Source organism: Lichenostomus cassidix, chromosome 1Aa (assembly GCF_008360975.1).
Source record: "Lichenostomus cassidix isolate B80296 chromosome 1Aa, HeHo_3.0, whole genome shotgun sequence".
NCBI lineage: Eukaryota > Metazoa > Chordata > Aves > Passeriformes > Meliphagidae > Lichenostomus > Lichenostomus cassidix.
This window is the reverse complement of record NC_139480.1, coordinates 1,111,900-1,133,324: the sequence shown is the minus strand read 5'-3', so window position 1 is coordinate 1,133,324 and position 21,425 is coordinate 1,111,900. Positions and strand designations below refer to the sequence as shown.

At 48.4% G+C, this 21,425-nt stretch overlaps 1 protein-coding gene and 2 long non-coding RNA genes across 3 annotated transcripts in view; all 3 read left to right on the top strand.

The window, feature by feature from the left end:
• Positions 1–21,425, top strand: part of UBE2H (ubiquitin conjugating enzyme E2 H) — a 43,453-nt gene that overhangs the window by 285 nt on the left and 21,743 nt on the right. The gene's annotated exons all lie outside the window — the stretch shown is intronic.
• Positions 6–7,192, top strand: LOC146443028 (uncharacterized). Its single transcript, XR_014856322.1, has 2 exons — positions 6–1,494; positions 6,339–7,192. It is a non-coding gene; the product is annotated as an uncharacterized LOC146443028 (long non-coding RNA).
• Positions 15,436–21,363, top strand: LOC146443027 (uncharacterized). Its single transcript, XR_014856321.1, has 2 exons — positions 15,436–16,329; positions 21,074–21,363. It is a non-coding gene; the product is annotated as an uncharacterized LOC146443027 (long non-coding RNA).

Genomic DNA, 21,425 nt, shown 5'->3' with positions numbered 1-21,425 from the left:
CTTGCCGTGCCCCACCCCGGGCCCACGGGGAGCGAGGATTCCCCCCCCCCAACGGCCGGGCCTGCGGAGGGCTGGGAGGGCGGGGGGCAGCGGGGACCCCCGGCGGGGTCACCCCCCGAACCCCCATTCGCACCGCCTCGGCCTCTGCCCGGCGCTGGGCGTTAGATCTGCCCTCCCCCGTCACCAGGGGAGGCCTAACCCCCCTCCTGCCGTATTTCAGGGGGTTTATCCCCCTCTGTGGCTCGTGGCAGCTCTGGGGGTGTCCCTGCAGACCCCCCCTCGGTGATGCCCCCCCAATTTGGGTGCTCCGCACCCCCCGTGCCTGCCCCGGGGAGGGCGAGGAAGGGGAGAGCAGTTCCAGCAGCCACAGCCCGAAGAAAGGCTTTTGTGGGGTTTATTATTATTATTTATTTCCCCCATTTCACCCCGCAGTTCACGAAGCTTCTGGTGCCGGCTTGGGGATTTAATTTTTCGGGGAGGACAGGGGGGTCCCTCGGGGTCTGGCTCAGCAGACCCAGGGGTGGGTGAAGGGCATCAGGGCCCAAGCCTGTCTCCCAAGAGGTTTATGTAACCTTCCAGGTTTGGTTAGGCTTTATTACTTTTTATTTTCCCCCTTCTTCCTTGATAGATCTGTTTATATTTTTCCTCCTTGTTTTTATTCCTGGCCCTTTACGGGGCGGTGAATCCCTTTTTCTCCCTGTCTGGAGAGTGGGTGGCGTTGAAAAATACCATTGGGAATTCGGTTCTGGGATTGTTTTATTAATAGTTTTTGTTTACAAGGTGGCGGTGTGAGCCGGGAAAGGGTAGGAATGACAAGAGTGGATGAAGTGTTTTTCCGATCTGTCTCCTGACCTCCCCCAGCAGGGCTCGGGGCTGGTGGCTCTGCCGTGCTGCTGTCGAGGGGTCGAGAAACGGGTCTGATTTAGTTCCCAGAGCGAGATAAACAAACTTATCAGGATTTGGTGGTGTTTTTTTGGAAAGGGGAGGGGGGAGGGAGGAGCAGCAGCACCGCTCCTGTTTGTGGCTTATCGAAGGAAACTTGTGTTTGACGTTCGCCCTGTGCCTTTCTCCCCACAGAGCTGCTCTCGGGGTGTTTTTCGCCCTGTTTTTAAGCAAATAGGAAATGAGTCCCGATGGTGCTCGAATCGGAGCTATTTTTATCCGGGGGTTTAAAGTTACACACATGTCAGACTCCGCCAATTGCGATCGATGGTTAATCGCACCGGGAGGAGGGTCGGGAATTCCAGCTGTTTGGAGAGGGGGGAAAACCTTTCTTAGGGATAGCCTGGAAAGAGCTCTGGGCCGGAGAGGGGCCGAGGCCCAACCTGATCTGCTGCTACTCTGTTTCCCTTTCCCCTCCCCCTCTCTTTTCCTTTTTTTTTCCCCCTTTTTGTTCGGTTCCTTGCCGGCATCTCCAGCGATCGCAGCATTTTGGAGGACAAAGAGCAGGTTTTTCCCTGTGAAGTGGCTTTGCCGTGTGTTTCTAGGAGCTGGGTAGGTAGAAAGCCCCGACTGTCTGGGATTCCTCTCCGTGCTGGCTGGGGAGTTTCCACTCTGCTCTTCCTGGCCCCTGACAAAAGGAACCCCAAGGCTTTTTTTCCAAAAAAAAAACGAAGCCGTTGTTGCCGCCCTGTTTTCCAAGGGGTGAGGGTTAGAGCAGTCGGTCTCCTGCGGACAACAAACTTAGGAAGTTGGATGTGTCAGATGACTCCTCACCACTCCTCCCTCCCTCCCTCCCTCCCTCCCTCCCTCCCCAGCCCTTTTTGTTTGTCTGCCTGACTCTCCCGGGGTTAGCAGCTCGCTAGGCCCAGCTCCCCAGACGCTTCCCTGGGGAATCTCCCTCTCTGGAAGCTGGTCTGAAATCAGGGTCTCCTTTGAGACACGGCAGCCAGGAGGGTCTTGGTGGTGGCCGGAGGAGAAGGGACTCGTCTGAAGGAATGTACTTGAAGGCAGCTCCTCCTGGGGCTTTGAGGGTTTTGTTGCTGTTGAGGGTTTTTGTTTGGTTTTTTTTTCCCCCTTGTTGCTGCCATTTTCACTACAGTTTCCCTTTTCATCCCCTTTCCACGTCTCCAGCGGAGAATAATAGTATGGATTTATGGCCTGCCAAGGGCTACCTTTCCCAGTAGGGAGGGGGCACCAAGCAGAGTGAATAACACTCCTGCCTTCTCCTGCTCTGACAGGTTTAGGAGCCGAGCGAGGTCTTTTTATGATTCCTATTTTCAATCCCAACACGTCCGTGTCCTTTTGTGGATGCCTCTTTGTGATGAAGGAAGGGGAGAGGTTGCTGCTCTCCGTGGGGCTGCGGGGAGGGCAGAGCTCTGTGTGCAACTGATGTTTAATCATCTCCTGGCCAAGGATGTGCTCAAACTCCCCGTCACTCATTGTCTCCCTGGCGGTGCTGAGGCTGGCAAAAGAGAGCCCTAACCCCTCCTAACCCTTTTGGGGGGCTCCAGCCAAAGTTTCCTGGGTCACCTGTGACCCCTCAGAGCAGGGGTTTTGCATTAGGGCTCAGTGCCCCCAAAACACCTCCAAACCCGCTTTCCAGCCTGGAAGCACAGGGTTATCCCACCCAAGCTCCAGGCCAGCCCTCTCCAGCTAGCTCCCACCCGGGGGATGGCAGAATGGGGTCTCCCCTTTGTGTCTCCCCGCAGTTTTGGGGCGAGTGTGGGCCTCGGAGCCGTGTTTGCAGGGAAAAGGCCTCGAGCTCTCGCAACTCCGCGGATTGGCTGCTCTGTTACTACCCGGAAACCGGGCCCGGGGCGGAGCGAGGCTGCAGCTGATGGGGTGCCCCAGCCAGGGTGTTTACCCCACCCCGACACCCCCATCCCCCCCAAAACCACCGGGCCATTTCCCCTTCCACCCCGAGGTTCATTGTCCCGCGGCCGCTCCTCTCGCAGCTTCCCCTTGGCCGGGAGTTTATTTAGCGCTGATTTATTTTCCTCCTTTTGTGGCTAAACGCTGCTGGCTGGCTTGTAGTCCCCGAGCTCTATTTTTAAGCGTCAGAGCTGGAAAAGGGAAGTGTCACCCTGTTTTGTGCCTGAAAGGAATTATAAATAGTGGCCAGCTTTGTTTGAATCTCCCCGTGCTGCCCGGTTTGCAGAGCTGGGGGTTTGGAAAGCACGGCGGGAGTGTAATTCACGGAGCATTGCACTCCCTGCTAATTTTAGGCTCGTCCTGAGTCAAGGAGAATAAAGGTACAAAGCTCCTTAGTTTACCTGCGGAGCGTTTTGTAATCTCCCGACTCCCCCCCGTGTTTGCTCCGTCGAGGCAAAGGGTAGGCCAGAGTTTACATTTGGGATAAATTCCTTTTTCTGGTCATTATAGGCTTACACCGCACTTACCATCCCACTTGAACACCTTCCAAGAGTGGCGTTGAGCAATCGCGGCTTTGTCACGTGGCTTTGTTCTCTTTGGCCTGTCCCCAGGGAAGAGCGTGTGCACTGGAATGTCTTGTTTTGGTAGGGTTTGGTGGGGCTTTGTTGTTTTGTTGGGGTTTGCTTCGCTCGTTTCTTTATTATTATTATTTTTTTTTGTTTGAAAGGACGGATATTTCTGGCAACTTTTCATGTCGCTTTTCAAATGTCACGCTACACTTCTTCCTGCTCCACTTCTGGGGCTCTGGTTTAATGAGGTCTCCGGGGAGGAGGGGAATCGTGTGGTGATGCTTCAAAATGCACAAAGACGTGGCAGCAGCCCCTTCCCAGAACTGGGAGAGCCCCCTTTTTCCCCAGAAATGCTGGCACAGGTGGTGGTTTATAAAGAAAATCCAGGTAAATGTGGCTCAGGAGGTGGTGCCTGTCGTTAGGAGAACTTGAAATCCACAAATCTCTGCCAAAACCAAACCAACTGGAGGAAAAAGAAATAATCTGTGTTTTCTAAATGACAACTTCCAAGGGTATCATCTTGCTGCTTTTAGAGCAGAATTCTGTTCCTTTGCTGGTGGCTGGATGGGGTTTTTTCCCCCCAAAAAATTGGCTGGAGCTGTAAGTTCACTCTGTCTTGTTGCCTTGTTGGCAGGATTTGGGAGTTTGGGCTCCTCAAGCAGACCTGAAAGCCAAGTGCACCTGTTTCATCATGGAATTGCCATGGTTGTGGAGGTAGAACTGGAAATATGGATTATATGGGAAGAGTGCCTGTTGGAGCCTGACATCCCAGCCCTGCTTAAAATAAGGAAAATAAAGCCTTTGTGTCACTCTGCTTTTGGATAATAATTGTAACTATTTCCCCAGACTCAGAGTGGGGATTTTGGAATTCTGAGTAGTCTGGCAGGGTGATGCTTCCCAGTTTTCCAGTTCTGAGGTGGCATTAGAGCACTAAATGCTCTAATTAAACAAATTCTAGAGGCCTTTTCTTTGTCGTAACAGTTTAAAAACCCCAAAAGTAATTGTGGGATTTTAGGAAAACAAACGCCTTGCCTGTAAGATGGTGTCCCTGCTCTCCCCTCCCCTGGGTCTGGGAGGTTGTGCCAGCTGTTTTTCCTGGCTTTCCTAGGGAAACTGGGCTTGGATTTGTAGTAGGGGATTGTTTTTTGTTTTTAAGTGTCATCACGACTATCTTACAATCCCGGCGAGCTTTTGGAAACATCTCCCGAGTGACTCCCACGTGCTCGACATTTCCCAGCAGCAGGAGCTGATAATGGGAGCTCAGAGCCAGGCTGCCAGTCCTGCAGACCCTGCCAGCTCCCAATATTTTGGATTAAGCAGGAGATGCCCCTCGATGAGGCCCTGCATTGTTTCACTTGCCAGGGGAAAATTGTGTTTAATCTTCATGGCAGCACAGCCTGTGTTTTGTCCTGGTTCTGGTTATTGCCATGCCCTGGCATGAAATCATTGGGGTTTTTTTTTTAATTTTGGGTTTTTTTCTAAACATCTCCTTGGAAATCACCCTTAATTCCTGTCCTGCCCTGTTGTTCCTGGAGCACGTGGAGCAGATGGTGTGGAAGCTGAGGGGGTAAATCCTGGAAGGTGTCTTGGGATCTCTCACCTGGATTGCTCCAGGAGCTCATCCCAGCTTTGCTGCCTCCATGGGAATGCCAGCATGAGGGGAGATAGCTCAGGATACATCCCAAAGGGACAGGATCCCTGTCCTTTGCTTTTGATCCTCCAAAAACAAAGGAGTGCTTAAACTGAAAGGCTGGGTAGACTTTTTCCCAGTTTATTTCCATGGGATTTTTTCCTAAATTGAAAATCTCGATAGACTTTCCCCCTGCTCTTTATTTTCTTCTTTCCCCCCCTAAATTGAAAGTCTTGATAGACTTTCTAAATTGAAAGTCTTGATAGACTTTCCCCCTCTTTGTTTCCTTGGGGTTTATTCCTAAGTTGAAAGTCCTGACAGACTTTTGCCCTATTTTCTTGTTTTATTTTTCCCTTCCCTCGAGGCAAAGCAGCAGGAATTGGGCAGTTGGGAAGGGAAGGTGCCTCTGGAAGCACCCAGCGCTGGGTGCAGTGTAACTGAGTGTTCCCAGCACCTGTTGGTGCTTGGTGCCCTTCTTAAAGCGTGATTTAATCGGAGCCAGACCCGGGATAAACACATAACAGGTTGTTGTTAAGGAGGGAGAGAGCCCACAGTTAAAGTGACAGGCTCCCACATGGAGCACTTCCCAGCCAAACACCTCCTGCCTTCCCTCTCTGCTTAAATCAGAGGTGATTCCACACTGAGGCAGAATTGCTTAAATTTTCCTGCTATCCTGGACTTTATTCCAGCAGCAAAAATGCTGAATAACATCTTTTTTTTTTTTTTAATTTAATTTTAATATGAAATGTGAATTATAGATGTGGGTGTGTGTATCAGAGCTCAGCGCTTCATTGTGTGTCTTATTGTGTGCATTCAGCTTCCCTCCTTTCACTCCCTGCATTTCCCTGTGGATTTTGTCCATGTATTTCTGGAATAATGAACACAGAGCCCTGCTCTTTGTTTTTCTTCACCAAAATAGAGCTCTCGTGACTGAAGGATCATCCGACCTTGTCATCTCTGGGTTTCTAGTGGGTCATGCAGCCCGTGTGGATTCCAGCAGGAGCCTGGGGATGAGCTGTGGGATGGCATGGATCTCCCAGAAATGGTCTGGGATGGTTTTGCTGCTGGCAGAACCGTGTGGTTCTCGTTTTTCTTTTCCCTACTCGTTTTTATTCCTTTTTTTCACCTCCTTGGGATGCTCAGAGCTGGCTGTGCCTCGGTGTGGATACACCTGGGATGCTGATAGTTGCACAGGAGTGCAAGGATTCACTCCCCCATCACCAAGGCTGTCTCTTCCCAGACTTTTTCCCTCTCCTGTCCTCCCTCATCCCATTGCCTTTATCACCACTGCTGCTTCCTCATCTCCAGTCTCCATCTTTTCCCAGCTCCTCAGCCTCCCTGAGGATCTGCCCGAGATTGAGGTGGATTTAATCTCTTGGAGAAGAGTGATTTTCCTGCCTCCTGCTCCTGTGTATCCAGTAATGATGGGGTTGGTGCTGCATTCAGGACTTGGCCACTGTTTTCTTTTGCAGCTTCCAAGAGCCATCCTCTACTCTTAAATCATTTCACTCATTCCCTGGAGCAAATTGATTCAGCCTTCCAGGAGAAGCCAAATCACTCCTGTTTCCTTGGCATGAGGTGTTGCAGGTCAGTGGATCCTTGTGGATCATTTGTAAACTGAGCTGGTGGTTCTGTCAGCTCTAATCCCTTTAAAGTGGGAATTACAGAGCAGGGCTGGATATCCTGCATGATCCACATCCAGGAGGTGATGGAGACTTCCAGATATTCGTGACTCAGCGTGAGGAAGGGATAGAGCCATGTTTGATTGTTTTTTCTGAGGGTCAGATGCTGCTTTCCAGAAATTCCTGCATTTCCCTGTGCTGCGTGCTTTCCTTGGAATAACTACAAGAAAACAGCATAAAATATATATTTTTTTTTAAGGGATTGTACAAACACAGTGTCAGGGTGGGTTATTCTGAAAGGCTTTGCACTATCTGGCTTTAATTGTTTTCATTTTTGGTTTGGTTGTCTGTTTGTTTCTTTTTTTGATGGGTGTTATTCCCCTAAAAATGAATGTTTTAAATTCATGGTAATGTTTTTCTTTGGGTAAAGGCTACATTCATGACAGTTACTGCCTTTTAGAGGAGCTTCACCCCGGAGGCTTTGTGTCATTCCCTGTGAAAGGTCGAGGTTAAAAGCTGACAGTTGATTGTTAAATAAATTTTGCATTATTCCCAAATTCCAGGGGGTTTTTACCTGGCCTTGAGCAGTGGCAGGGGAGGACTCAGGGTGGAAATTAGAGCTCTGCAAATCCTTGCTGCCTTCTCTCCGTGTCACAGCTGATTGTTCCTAGTCACTGGTGTGTGGATCTTCTCTAAAGCCTGGTTTGGTTCAGGCTGCTGGCATGGCAGGGGAGGAAGGACAGGGATGGTAATAATAATCTGGTAATAATAATCTGGTGCTGTGCAGAGGGAAGGAATGGGATTGAGGGAGGAGGAATCCTGTCCAGCCTCCCTGGAGTGAGGTATGGCATTGAAAGGTGAGCTTAAGGATGTTTTCCACCAGGGAGAGACTCTGTAAAATCTGGGGTTTTGATAAAACCAAACAGATTTTAGGGTAAGATCAGCTATTTCCACAATTTACCAAGCAGAACCCCTGAAAAAGTAAAAACCAGTGTGTGATACTAAACCCAAGTGTCCCAGATTAACCTCCACCGTGGTAGATTAATGGATGCAAAGTTGAAAAGATTGATAAATTATTAACTTAACCACGTTGGCCTTTTTTTTTTTTTTTTTTTGTGGGCTGTGGTGCTTTGTTTTGTCTTGGTGCTGGCAGGCCTGGGCTTGCTGTGAGGCTGTGTCCGAGGAGACACCCGATTTCTGCAGCAGGAAAACTGCATGAGAGCACCACCCTGGGTTGTCTGACCAGAGATTGGAAAGCAATTTTGCTCTTAAAGGAGTTTCTAAATCAAAATGCTGGTTTAAAACTGGGTTTTAAAGCTCTTGGATCACCAAGAAGATCTTGGTAGAAGATTTCTGCAGCAGGAAAACTGCATTAGAACACCACCCTGGGTTGTCTGACCAGAGATTGGAAAGCAATTTTGCTCTTAAAGGAGTTTCTAAATCAAAATGCTGGTTTAAAACTGGGTTCTGAAGCTCTTGGATCACCGAGAAGATCTTGGTTGAAGAGTTAAGGCTCACCTTGGTTTTTATGAAGTGAAGCTGCTCCTTTAAGCCCTGCTCAGTGGAGTGTGAGTGGTGTGAAGCCAGATCTTTTTTTAGGTTGAAAAGGCCCAGGTTTCGCTTTCAGAAGCATTTGGGGAGGGGACTTGCTGGCTTTTGAAATCACAATATTGGGAGAGCTGCACTAAGAGGGACTTCTGGGAGCTGGAGGAGCAGAGCATGGAGTCAGGGGATGTTGGGGTGAGGAAGGACCTTAAGGATCATCCCATCCCACCCCAGCCATGGGCAGGGACACTTCCACTGTCCCAGAGTGCTCCAAGCCCAATCCAACCTGGCTTTGGACATTCCAGGGATGAGGAGCCCACACTTCCCTGGACAGCAAGAATGTAATATGGAATTGATGAGAAACGAAGCCCAAAACTTGCCTTTGGGTCCTGACTGTTCCCAAACTGATTTGTTCAGGGAAAATCCTTTTAAATCTACCCTTTTTTTTAAAATGACCTCTTTATTTCCCTATTTTTTCTTCCTTTTTAAGGGTGGGGAGAGATTCCTCCCTGCTGCTAAATCCCATGAAAGCTGCTCCATCAGGGGAAGCTCCATCCATCACCCTCTCCTTTCTGCTGAAGGCAACTGAAAACTGGTTTTGTTTTTCTTCTGTCTGATGCCATTAATTCCCACTCGGTGACCTTCCCCCTCAGATCTCCAAAGCCGGCAGGGCTGCACCCGGTTTCACATGGCAGCCAGGCAGGTTTTAAACCTCACAATGCCCCAGCTGCTTTCCCGCTGAGCTCATGAGCTGCGGGACAGGCTGGCTGTGCCCACTGGGATCCTTTTCCGAGGCATCCACATCCCCCTTGGCTGTGCTGCTGAGTTTTGGGAGCTCTCTGAACACAAAGTTAAGTTTGGAAACCAACAGGGGCTTTGTCTGGGTGAGGACAAGAGTTAGGGGCTGATTTTCACAGCTTTTGGGGATGGCCTTGCTTGGGAATCCTCCATTCCAAAGTAGCAAAAAATAAAATAAAGTAGCAATCTTTCCCACTTACCCTGGAAATGTTACATCTCTGAGGTGACTCAGTGTGGTTACACTGATTTATTCCTCGCTGCTCCTGAAGGCACCTGCTACTTTTTATTTCCCGGTGTTTATTTTTCTTTTCAAACCGTGTCAGCGCTGAGTTGAGGGAAGCAGTGGAAATCAGGAAGCTAAGTGATCAGCGGTTTGTTTAACATCGTTGGTAACTCAATAACCCCAGCTTAGGGCAGGAATCCGTGCCTGGATCTTGGGGAAAGCTCAGATCCCAACAGCAGAATGTGCTTTGAGCAGGGAGGGGACACCAGGCTGGGTTGAAAAGTTGGGATGTGAGAAATCAGATCCGGTGAACTCCGTGCCAGAGCCTGTGCTCCTTGAAAGGGAAGGTATGTGAGGAAGTGTTAGCTCACCCTTCTCCTGCCTGGAGCTGCTCCACGCTTTTTAAAAAGCTGTGCTCACCATCCTGACCTCCTGGGCTTTGGGTAAAGCCCTGGGGTCTTGGATTTAAACCGATTTTGTCATGGTCACAACTGCTGAGAAAGCCGCAAGTTGCTGAGAATCGTTTTTATTACTTGATGGTTTTTGCCATGTTTTGTTTAGCGTTGCCATGAAAAGATAATTTTAAATATTTGCCTGCTTTGGAGCAAGAAGAATTCCCCAGAAAATAATCATATTCTGCAAAGTGGGCAGGAGGCAAACCCAGTGTGTTTTACACGTGGAGAAATTGCCCAGAACCAGTGACTAGGGGGGAAATATCTCAAACCCCCGTTTGGCAGGACTGAAGAAATATTCCCCCATGGTTTCAGCAAATCAGTTCAACTGTGAACCCTGCTTGAGTCACTGGGCGCTGCTTGAATTTCCCCGGCGTAAAACCGAGACTTGAGCCTTGCCAGCTGAAACAAAAGATCCCCTAAAAGTGAGATGATGAGCAATAATGTGCTCCTAATGGATCCCTTTCATCCCTGGCAAAGCACTGCTTTGCGTTTCAGGGTTTGCCACAAATGTGCTCTTGCTCTGAAATCGGGAGATTTGCTGAGCCTGGGCAGAGCCCCGCGGAGTTTACTGACCACCAGCATTGAAACCATCTGCCCGTGCTGGTGCTGAACTCAAAATTTACACGTTTAAGGTATAGATTGTGGAGGGGAGAGGTGTGTTTGGCTCTTCTGGTGTGTCTCAGAGCATCAGATCCTTGTCCTGGGATTCAGCTGTGCTCACACCTTGATTTATGCAGCTCCTCATGTGTGGTCCCAGCCTGCTGGAGCTTTTTAAATGTCAGCTCTCTGCCAAAAAATCAGAATATTTCCTCACTTCAGCAGGATTTGTTGGAAAACACTGAGGGGTGAGCAAAGATTTGCCTGTTACACCTGTTTAGGTGTAGCCAGAAATGGGTTTGTGGGCTCTGTGTGTGGATTCTGTCATGGAGAACTGCCTGGGGAGAGTCCAGGTGCTGCTGGTGCCTCTTCTCAATGTTGTCCACGTGGCTTTGGGCCTTTTTTCCATTAATTTTTCTGTGGAGTTGGTTGGATAAGTGAGAGCTGTGTGTGAGAATAACACAACAAACCTGCTCTGTGGAAAGTGTGGGAATGAGATGATCATTAAGGTCCCTCCCACCCCAAAATTCCATAATAATCAGCTGCTTTGAGTCTGAACCAGCATCTCTCTCTTGCTAGAGCCAAATTTTAGTCCTGTGCTGATAAATATTGAATTTGCTGTAGTTTACTTATTTTTGGACTTTTATCTTGTTTGCAGGAGCTTCCTGCTCAGTGTGGCTGGGAAACAACAGGATTCTGCAGGGGCAGGACTTGCATTAATGTGGTTTTTTTTACGAGTTTTGGAATTTTTTTTTTGGCTCAGTAGCAAGTGAGTCCTTAAATTGTCCTCTTTGGTGGCTTCCAAAGTCATGAATTTCTTGGTTGCCACCTGCAGTTCAGTGTCAGGAAGGCATTTCAGGATGTTCTGAGTTTCTCTTGCCAGTTTTCTCAGACTTGGAAGTCACCAGAGGTGAAATCTGGGATGGGTGAACTCCATAATCCTCTGCAGGTTTTGTTTTCTTTCCAGCTGGGAATTTGCTGCTGAGCATCCCAGGAAAAGGTAGATTTTGGGGCTGTGATGCTGAAGGCTTTGACACTCCTTCACAAAATGCTTCAAAGAGCAGAAAATCCCCAAAAAGAGGGTGGGGAATCTTCCCCTAATTCTTGCAGGATACAGAATGGATCAGAAACTAAAACCTCTTGGCTCAAGGAGATCCTTTGGTGTGAAATAATCCCACATTTCCCCTTTTGGCTCTGCAGAAGTCCCCCAGTCCTCAGCAGGGCTTTGCCACGTGCACATCCCTCTCTCAGGAAGTGGCTGGAGCTGCTCAGGCGTCACAGAAACCCACATCAACTGGTTTTTAGGTCATTACCAGACCCGACTAAATTTAGCCTCTGAGCCAGCAGTGGGAGGTTTTGGATCCAAATTCCTGCCCCATCCCTATTTCTGGAATATCTGGGCTGTGCCCTATAACCATTCCTGCCCCTGCTGAAATCCCTGTTTCCTTTAATCCCGTGGACAACACTGAGGTTTGGTTGGGAAGTTCAGGAATAAGGGAGTGGAGATGGAATTGCAGGGAGGTGTGACAGGCCATGGAGCTTCTCCCCTTCGGGATGACAGACTTGAGTCCCATTTAGGGCTGGCAGTGTGGCCAGGAGGAGATTCCTGTCCCATTTTGGTGTATGGATCAGCTCCACATCCCAAAAACTTTGTGTAGGTTTGGGGTGGGAACAGCTCGGAGTAAAGGGAGAAAACCACTTTTCTCATTACCCTTTAAATTTATCTCAACTAAGGAATGTTCCCACTTTTTTTTTATTTTTTTTTTTCTTCCCCAAGCCCCACATCTCTGCTAAAATTGTCAAATGGCAGAGATGAGTGAAGGGGAGGAAAATAAGTCACTGTGGCAGCACAAGGGAAAATTGCTGGGAGCAATGTGCTGGTTCTGTAATTCCAAGTTGTCTTTATTTTAGCTTCCTTGATTGTTGCAGGATTCTGGTGCTTTGCAGCAGCACACTGGTTAATTGAGCTTTTTCCTTTTTCTTTTTGTTTTTTGGGTTTTTTTTTTTTTGGTGGATTAGTAATATTGTCCTCCAAAATGGCTTCAAGTGTGTCAAGGCTGCTTAATTCTGATTTATTAAAGAAGGCTGTGATAAATGTGTGTCTTTGAAAGCCTGGCTGGCTCTGCCGGGGGTCACCTGGAATTCAGAGCATCTGGCAGAGGTCGACTGCAGGCTTTTTGTTCTGTGCTGGGGGAAACTGGAGGGTTTTTATCAGCTCCTCTCTGAAGGAGGAGACACTTCAAACTTGGTGACAAAATCCCACTTTTCAGACAGCTGCACCTGCTAACGACTGAACTGTTAATTAGTTTTTAGTGCAGTTGCAGTGGTGTTCCTTTGTCTCTCCTATAATGGTGATTCAAAGAGATGATGTCAAGGAATCTTCTGTTTCAGCTGAATTTAACTAATTATGAGAAAAGCTTTTCCTTCCCTCCGCAGCTCCCCAAAAGCTGGGAATAGCAACGTCCTGACAACACCATTGATCCTGACAGGGTGGGGTGTATTCCAGGGCTCAACCCAAAGCTCAACTCCAATTTTCAACTGACTGCTGGCTTTTCTCTTTTGATCCACATAACAAAACTCCAGGTATTGTTATTCCTGCGGGAAACCTCCGGGCGACTTTTTCTTCCTGCAGCTCTCAGAAATAGCGAGGACATACATTTCGGGATGGCTGATTTGTAAAACTCCCCTAAGGCTCTGTCTTTCACACGAGTGCTGAGCCTCTCGTTGGGGAGTCGAGAGGGAAGTGGGATAATTAAGGCTGAGCAGATGTGCTAGAACAAGATATTGGATCAGGAGCAGAGTGTGGATGAGCTGATCCCAGCAGAAGCAAACCCACTCCTCTGTCCTGGTTTCCTTCTCCGAGTGGATTTGGTGTTTCAGCTTAGGGAGCTTAACTTCCAAACTCCTCCAGGGAAACTTCCCAATCTTTCTGCAGCCCTTCCATCCTGGAGGTTGTTTTGGGGGAATCTGACGCAGTGAGAAGGATTTTGTGTTCTGTGCTGCTCTGTTTTACCAACACCCTCTGCTGTTCTGCTGCTTGTGTTATAAGAAAAATTCCCTTTTTCCCCTCCTCTGGTTGTGGTGGCATCACCTGTGCCAAAGTGGCTTTAATGAACCTTCCAGAGCCTTAGAGGGATTGGAAAAGGAGGGAGAGGGACTTTGGAAGGGCCTGGAGGGACAGGATGAGGGGGAATGGCAATAACTGAAAGGGGGGAGTTTGAGATGGGATCTTGGGAAAGAAGGAATTCCTGGCTGTGCTGGAATTCCCAGAGAAGCTGTGGCTGCCCCTGGATCCAGGGATGTCCAAGGCCAGGCTGGACAGGGCTTGGAGCAACCTGGGGTAGTGGAAGGTGTGGATCTGGATGAGCTTTAAGGTCCTTTCCCACCCAAACCATTCCATGATTTTAACCCCTGCCTTCCTGGCAGATGCTGGGATCCTGTAGGCAGAGAAATCCACAATGCTTGGGAACAGCCTGGACCTCTTCCTTCTGCTTCTGAGCAAAGGAAGATCCTAAAATCCTGGAAACCATTTAAAAATAATTTAAAACAGGTGTTTTCCATGCATGAGGGCTATCCCAGGATTTGGGCAGCCTCCCCTCTCAGCCCTGGTGCTGCCCCAGCTCTGCCTGGCTGTGGTTTTGGTGGCTCTGGTGATTCCCAGCCATTGCCATGGCCAGCCAAAGCTCCCAAGGCTGTGTTTGGCTCCTTCCTCAGCAGCCCTTCAGCCTTTCTGCTGCTCAAGGAAACTCCTGCAGGGCTCATTGTTCATTCCTAACTTCGTGTCTTCCTCTAGAACACAATGTATCTTCACACCTCCTGTGCAATTCATCCCTGGGGAAAAACCAGAAACCCCTCGAGACTCAAAACCAGTTTTTTGCAGGCTGGTGTTGTTCTTGGAGCAAAGGGTGATGGTGGGAGCTGGAGGCAGCAGGAATTGCTGGGATGAATGGAAGCACCAGCCTGATTTCCTAAACTCCCAAGGCTGATAAATGAACTTTTTGCAGGTGGTTTGGTGATTAACTGACCCCATGTCAGTGTGTTTAATTTACATTCTAAGCGGAATTGTCAGGCTGGATGAGACTTGGAGCAGCCTGGAGTAGTGGAAGGTGTCCCTGCAGGTGGAACTGGATTTTTTTAAGGTCCTTTCCAACCCAAACCAGCCTGTGATTCCAATTTTTTTGGAGTTAATGGCTCTATGGGTGGGAACTACTTGTACTGACCTTCTGCCCAGAGGGAAATTTTATATTTATATTTTCTCAGGACTGATCCATACAGTGAAATCCAACCTGACTTGGCAGAAAGCTGAGTTTAAAAAAAAAAAAAAAAAAGTTTCCTGACTTTTCAGAAAGCTGAAATCTGATCAACTCAGATTTTTTAATTAACCCTTTAAATAGAGATGACCAAATGTGCTGGACAAAAAAAAATCTGTGACAAACCCACTTGTGCAGCTTGGCTGTTCCCATCCAGCACTGGGATGTGTTTATGGGATCCACTGGGGAAGCCACAGTGCCCCATTGCCCTCATTCCACAGGAAGGATAAAGAGGATAATTGATTTAATAGCCCTGACAGTGGCACATTGGATTGTTGGAGGCATTTCTGTCCAGAACTCTGACATGCAGGAAACTCCTACACGTTTTCCTGGAGCAACACTCAGCTGCAGTTTCCTGGTGTGTGGAGTTGGGGTGGTTTTAATATTGCAGGTGACCTGGAAAGAAGAAAAACTTTATAAACTTCAGCTCTGCTCTTTCCTAAATCACTTGGGGTTTTTCTGCTGTGGTGTGAATGGTCTGTGTTGGAAATCATGGTGGTTTTAACTTCACCAGCTCTGTGATTCAGGTTTGGAGTTTGGACTGAAAACCCAGCAAAATTGGGTGTAAATCCTGCCTGAGCTGTTCCTTTAAAACACTTAGAACAAAGCTAAAAAAAAGAAAGCAAATCTGATCCCTCTGGAAGTTCTGGCAGGGCTCCTTCCCACAGCAGAGAAAGGGACAAATCCCATATTCTGGGCTTTGGGAAGGATCTGCAAGCAGAGAAAAGGACAAATCCCATATTCTGGGGCTTGGGAAGGATCTGTAAGCAGAGAAAGGGACAAATCCCATATTCTGGGCTTTGGGAAGGATCTGTAAGCAGAGAAAGGGACAAATCCCATTTTCTGGGGTTTGGGAAGGATCTGTAAGCAGAGAAAAGGACAAATCCCATATTCTGGGGTTTGGGAAGGATCTGCAAAAGGCACAGCACCCTCAGGAATATTTCCAATATGGGGTTGAGCACCCAACACCAGAATATTCCCACATGGGGTTGGAAGGAACTCTGCAAAACAACCCCAGGATGGAGGTAACTCTGTTTTCCTTGGTGTTAGAGGTGCTTAGGGAGCAGGAAAGGAAAAATCCCCCTGGATTCTGCTCCTGGCAGGCCGTGGAGAGCTGCTGTAATCCATCATGCTGATGCCAAAGGAGCAGGATCCTCAGCAGGACTCTAAATGTGTTTCAGATGAGCTTTTCCAAGGTGTCAGTGCTGCCTCAGCACTTGTTAGGGAAGGATTTTGGGTGCAAGCCTCTTCCACAGGCTTGGTGGTGTTTTTAATCCTGATTTTCCACTCCTTGTGAGGCAGTCTGTGCCTTGCCTGCTGCACCTGAGAATCACAAGAGCAGAATTTCACTCATTCTTGAAAAAAAAACTATTTTTGCTGGAGGGTTTTGAAAGGAATAGAAATCCCCAGGTGCCTCAGGGAATGATCCACCCTGGAAAAAACCACCTGGAGCTGGTGGAGCTCTGTGTGTTCCCCCAAATCAGGGGTTGGGAAATCTGCTTTGAAACCAAACCATGAGTTTTCCCCTGTGTTACTCTAGGTTGAGGCAATTGCACTAATCTCGAGCTTAATTCCCAAATTCTGTTGGCTTTTATTCCCTACACTCATTCTGGAGAAATCCCAGTGGGTTTGGAGATTTGTTTTAAAGCTCTTTTCTTGGAGGATTGGCAGATAAGAACCCTTCTGTGGGAAGGCTCAGAACTGCTGGAGCTTCTGGCTCAAGTAGAAAAGAATTCTGGAACAAACAATGGGAAAAGCTGGAGAGGGTAAGTTTAGGTGAAATCTTGGGAAGAAATCCTATGGTTTTGAGAGTTTTGAGAGTTTTGAGATCCCTTCCAACCCTAATTTTATGATTCTATGAAATACCTGCTGTTTCCTCTTCCTCAGGGGACAAATCACCTCCCAAATATCTTTGGATATGGTTGTGAATATGTTGTGGTTGGTGCAGAAAACACCTGGGTGGAGAGGCAGTTCCCTGCTGGGAGTTTGGATTTGAAGCACAAAAGTCAATTTTAGTTGAATTCAAGTTCAAGCAGCTTTGTGAGCACCAGAGCTGCTTCATTTCCACTGGCACTGTCCTCTCCAGCGTGCTCTGGGCTCTGAGTCTGGTTTAGAATTCAAACCCAGCTTGAATTTCAAACAGTTGGCTCTGCCTCAGTTCTGAAAATTGTGGTTTAAAAACTCCTCTCACCAAGCCTGGTGCAGGTGGCACCAGGAAATTCATCAGGGAGTGTTTGGGGTTGGAAGGAACTCTGCAAAACAACCCCACACTGGAGATAACTCTGTTTTCCTTGGTGTTGGAGAGGCTTAGGGAGCAGGACAGGAAAAATCCCACTGGATGGTGCTCCTGGCAGGATCCTGAGCAGGACTTGAATGTGTTTCCTCCCCCTTGTGATGTTTTAGCAATCCAAGGTTCAGTTTCTTTGTGGGAAAGCTTTCCCAGGGCTGATTTTCCTGGGAGCATCCCAGCATGGAGTGTTTATTGAACCAATTCTCAGGATTCCCCTGGTTTCACACTGCCTCAAATCAGTGTTTTCTGTAGTCTGAGCTGAGGATCAGCATCTTCTTCCTGAGTCTCTTTGGCCAAATTCAGCATCTTCTGCAGGCAGGGAAAGATCCTGGCAAAGGGCAGCAAAGAGGATGTGGAATTTGCTTCCAGAACTGGACCTGCTCCATGCCAAAGCTAAAATTAAGCTGAATTTAAGCAGAATTTATTTTAAGCTTCCAATATTTCCTTTGACACTTTCTCCTTCCTGCCACTAAACTCTTTATCTTGTTTAAAATCAAAACCTTGACATAATTCTAGATTTATTTTTTTTTCCTAAATAAGCCCTTGCCAAAGCTCAGCTCTTGGCCTCCTCTGCATCTGCTTTGAGTGCAAAGATCTCATCCTGATGGCTTTCCAGGGGGAGGAGGAATGGATGAGGATGGAGGAGATGGATTTTTGTCCCTTTGGGGCTTTGTGTCACTTTTGCAGAGCTGCTTTGAGTTTCTGAATGACTGTGGAGCTTCCTGGGAGTGAAAAACCATCTCAGTCCAACCTACAAAAACCCAAACCAAACCTCCCTGGAGAGAAAAGGCCACATCTCAAAATGATACTTTTTTTTTCCCCCTGGAGACTAAATTAGAGAAGTATTAGAACATGTCAGAGCATTCTGCTTTTAACAGAGCTGCTGCATTCTTGTAAATCATGTGATGAGGCTCAACCCCAAAATACACTTCCATTTTGGGCTCAGTGTCAGGTCTAGCCCAGGTTTGGGGTCACGCTCAGCCCTGTGGTTTCACAACCACATTTTCTCTCTCACAAAGAGTTTCAGCACTTCTAGAATCCTCCCAGAGAGGAAATGAACCGTTGCCAGCACACCTGGAAAAAGAAATGATTGTATTTTTTCTCCTCCTGATATTTCCCTGCAAACACACTTGAAATCTCTGGCTGGATGGAGAAGTTGATTATTCCTACATGAAACACTCGATCCCACCAGTGTGTCCCATCTCCATGGAAACCAAACTTCTCGGGGTGGGAGCTGGAGGGATGCAAATATTAAATCTGGTGCTTTAGCTCAGGGACAGCTGTGTGGCCAACCTGAACTGCTCCAGCTCCATGCTCAGGGCTCCTGGATGCAGCTCTGCCTTCTTCCCTCTGAGCTGAAACTCTCTGCCTTCAGGTTGCTGATGATTTCCAGCTCTCGTGGAATTCTCTTGGGAAGCTCAAGCACCCCAGTTGGATCCTGGGGATGTTTTTGCCTCTCCAGTTATCCCAGAGAGGTCTTCATTGTCTCCATGCTGATTTTTCCCCAAAAAGCGCAGTTTCCTCCATGTAGGATCCATTTAAGGAATTTGCTCCTTGACAGTTGCTTCTAATTAGGTGTTAATTGCACTTAAATCTTCTTGGATCCCTGTTTGCCTTTTCCTGAGATTCAAAGAAATCTCGTGCTTGCCGAGGCAGCTCTGTCACACTCTGGTCACACACAGGGACATCATTTCAGCTTTATTGATCCCAGCTTCATTCCGACTCCCTTCCATCAAATCCAATCCCTTCCTTTCATGTTTAGCATCCCTGTGCCAACTTCTCCTCACCTTGGCTAATGCATCTCCCTGCCAGGATTCGGGGAGGTCATGGTTTAAAGGGATTTGGAGCCATTGATGGGATGGAGGGAAATCCTGGTGCCACTGCTGCAATTCAGGGTTGGCTCATCCCCTTTTAGCTGGGCACAGTTTGGGATAAGTTTGTTCCAATCTGTTTTCTCTAGTGCAGAAAAAAAAAGAAAGAAAAAGAAAAATCAGCCCAAGAAAACCAGAATAATTAAATCATTTTAGTTGGAAAAGCCCTCTGAGGTCCTTGAGCCATTCCCAGCACTGCCAAGGCCACCACTGCCAATGTCCCCAAGTGCCACATCCACAGGGCTTTGAAATCCCAACAGGATGGGGACTCCAGCCCTGCCCTGGGTAGTTCCAATGCTTTACAGCTTTTTCCATGGAGAAATATTCCCTAAAATCCAATCTCAGCCTCCCCTGCCCAGCCTGAGGCTGTTCCCTCTCCTGCTGTCCCTGTTCCCTGGAGCACAGCCTGACCCCCCTGGCTGTCCCCTCCTGTCACAGCTCTGCAGAGCCACAAGGTCCCCCTGATCCCCTTTGCTCCAGGCTCAGCTCCTTTCCCAGCTCCCTCAGCAGTTTTCCAGACCCTTCCCAGCTCCATTCCCTTCCTGGATAAAAGATTCAGTATGTATCTTTTCTTCTAAACACGTAGAAACTTTTTAAGGGAGCAACAGAGAGTTGGGTTGGGCAGTGAATTAATTAATTTCCCGAAGGAAAAGGGCAATTCTGCTCCATCCAGCCTGGAATGAGATGCACCTCGAGTTCCTGTGGTGGTTCTGTGAGGGAAGCCCAGGTTTGGAGGAAAAATGCTGACTTGGTTTGTGCTGAGTTGAGAGCAGCCAACTCGTCTGCAGAGTGTCTCCAGGGAAAAGCTGACTTTTCCTTCTCCTTTTTCATTATTCCTCCGGTTTCTTGGCACGGAGATGGGTGGAAATCAGCCAGGTGTAAATCACCAGGAGCTCCAAGGAAAGCAAGCCAGGCTGGAGGCTCTGCTGGAACAGCATTTCCTTCTCCCCAAATCCCTGGTGTCATCCAGAAGGTGCCTTTTGGTTCTCATGGCTGCACAGGGACAGTTTTGGGGTCAGTGGTGACTCAGGGCTTCATCTGGGGGAGATTTGCCATCCTTGTGTGAAATTGGGAAGGGTGCCTGTGTGGAATAATTGAAGGATTTTTGATCTTGTGTGATTTCTTACCTCAGGCAGGTAAAACCTGGCGGAGAAGTGACCAGGAAGGGTTTTTTTTTAAATCAAAGCTGCGTTTTTAACAAGGAAATTCTTGTGTGCAGTAAAAGAAAAACTTAGCAGCTGAGCATAGGTTGCTGTTCAGTCATTAATTTGCAGCTCCTGTCCTTCCAGGGCGTTTTTGGCAGCAAACAGAGCTGGTGTTGTCTTACAGGGAGTGAAACCCCCTCTGTGTCGTGGTGTCCTTGGTTCACTTGGCACAGGGATCAGGAGAGGGAAGGGAAGTTTGTCCTCAGAGCTTCCCAGGAGTGCCTTGCTGTCCTTTTCCTTTATTCCATAGGATTAAAGGCAGTTTTGTGGCTTTCGGAGCTGTGGGGTTCTAAATCCAATTTGGAGTCACAGAATCATGGAATGGTTTGGGATGGAAGGGACATTAAACATCCAGTGCCACCCCTGCCGTGGCAGGGACACCTTCCACTGTCCCAGAGTGCTCCAAACCCCATCCAAGGACACTGCCAGGGATCCAGGGGCAGCCACAGCTTCTCTGGGAATTCCATCCCAGCCAGGAATTCCTAATTCCCAAGATCCCATCCATCCCTGCCCTCTGGCAGTGGGAAGCCATTCCCTGTGTCCTGTCCCTCCATGCCTTGTCCCCAGTCCCTCTGCAGCTCTCCTGGAGCTCCTTCAGGCCCTGGCAGGAGCTCTGAGCTCTCCCTGCATCCTTCCCTTCTCCAGGGCAACATTCCCAGCTCTCCCAGCCTGGCTCCAGAGCAGCTCCATGGATTCCTCTGGACTCTCTCCAGCAGCTCCAGGTCTTTGTTGTGCTGAGGATCCCAGCCTGGATCCAGTTCTGGTGCTGAGGTCCCACAAGGACAGAGCAGAGAGAGAATCAGACCAAGGGAAGTTGGGATTTGCCCCAGGGATTTGAGGATAAACCCCAGGGGTGACATCCCGGGACCTGTGCAGCAGAACATCCTTGGCAAATCACCAACCCTGCTGTGGTGCTGGAAATCCCCTTTGCTTGAAGGTAGAAACTGAGGACACCCTGTGGCAACGAGAATACCTGGCTTGAGGGGAAAATCCATGGATTTTCATATTAAACAAGTCCGGAGTTCTCCAGAAGTTTGCAACCAATGAGGTGCTAAAAAGCCACCTCTTGCTGCTGGAAGAAATCACAGCTTTTTTTTTGCCCTTTTTGGCTCCTAAGAGTCCTTTTTTTCCTAGTGTCCTGCAGGACTGGAGGATCCTGATGGATGTGAGCAGCTGGCTGGGAGTTGAGGAAAATAGGGATAAATATTCCAGGTGCTTAGAGCATCCAAGCCCAGTGCTGGCTGTGGTTTCATGGGCATCACTGGCACCTGAGGAGCTGTGCCAGGGCAAGGAGGGAGTTTGGAGGAGCCACAGCAGCTTCTCAAGGCTCGGAGGCAGGGAGGGGCAGAGCTGAACTCCGGAAATCCTCCAAATCCTCACAGGGAACTCGGAGCTCATCTGCCTTTGTAAGAAAATAAACATGAATAACCATCAGCTGCACTAACAGAGGTGATTTCTGTTGCAAAACGCTGCTTGCAGAGGCTTCAGGAGAATTC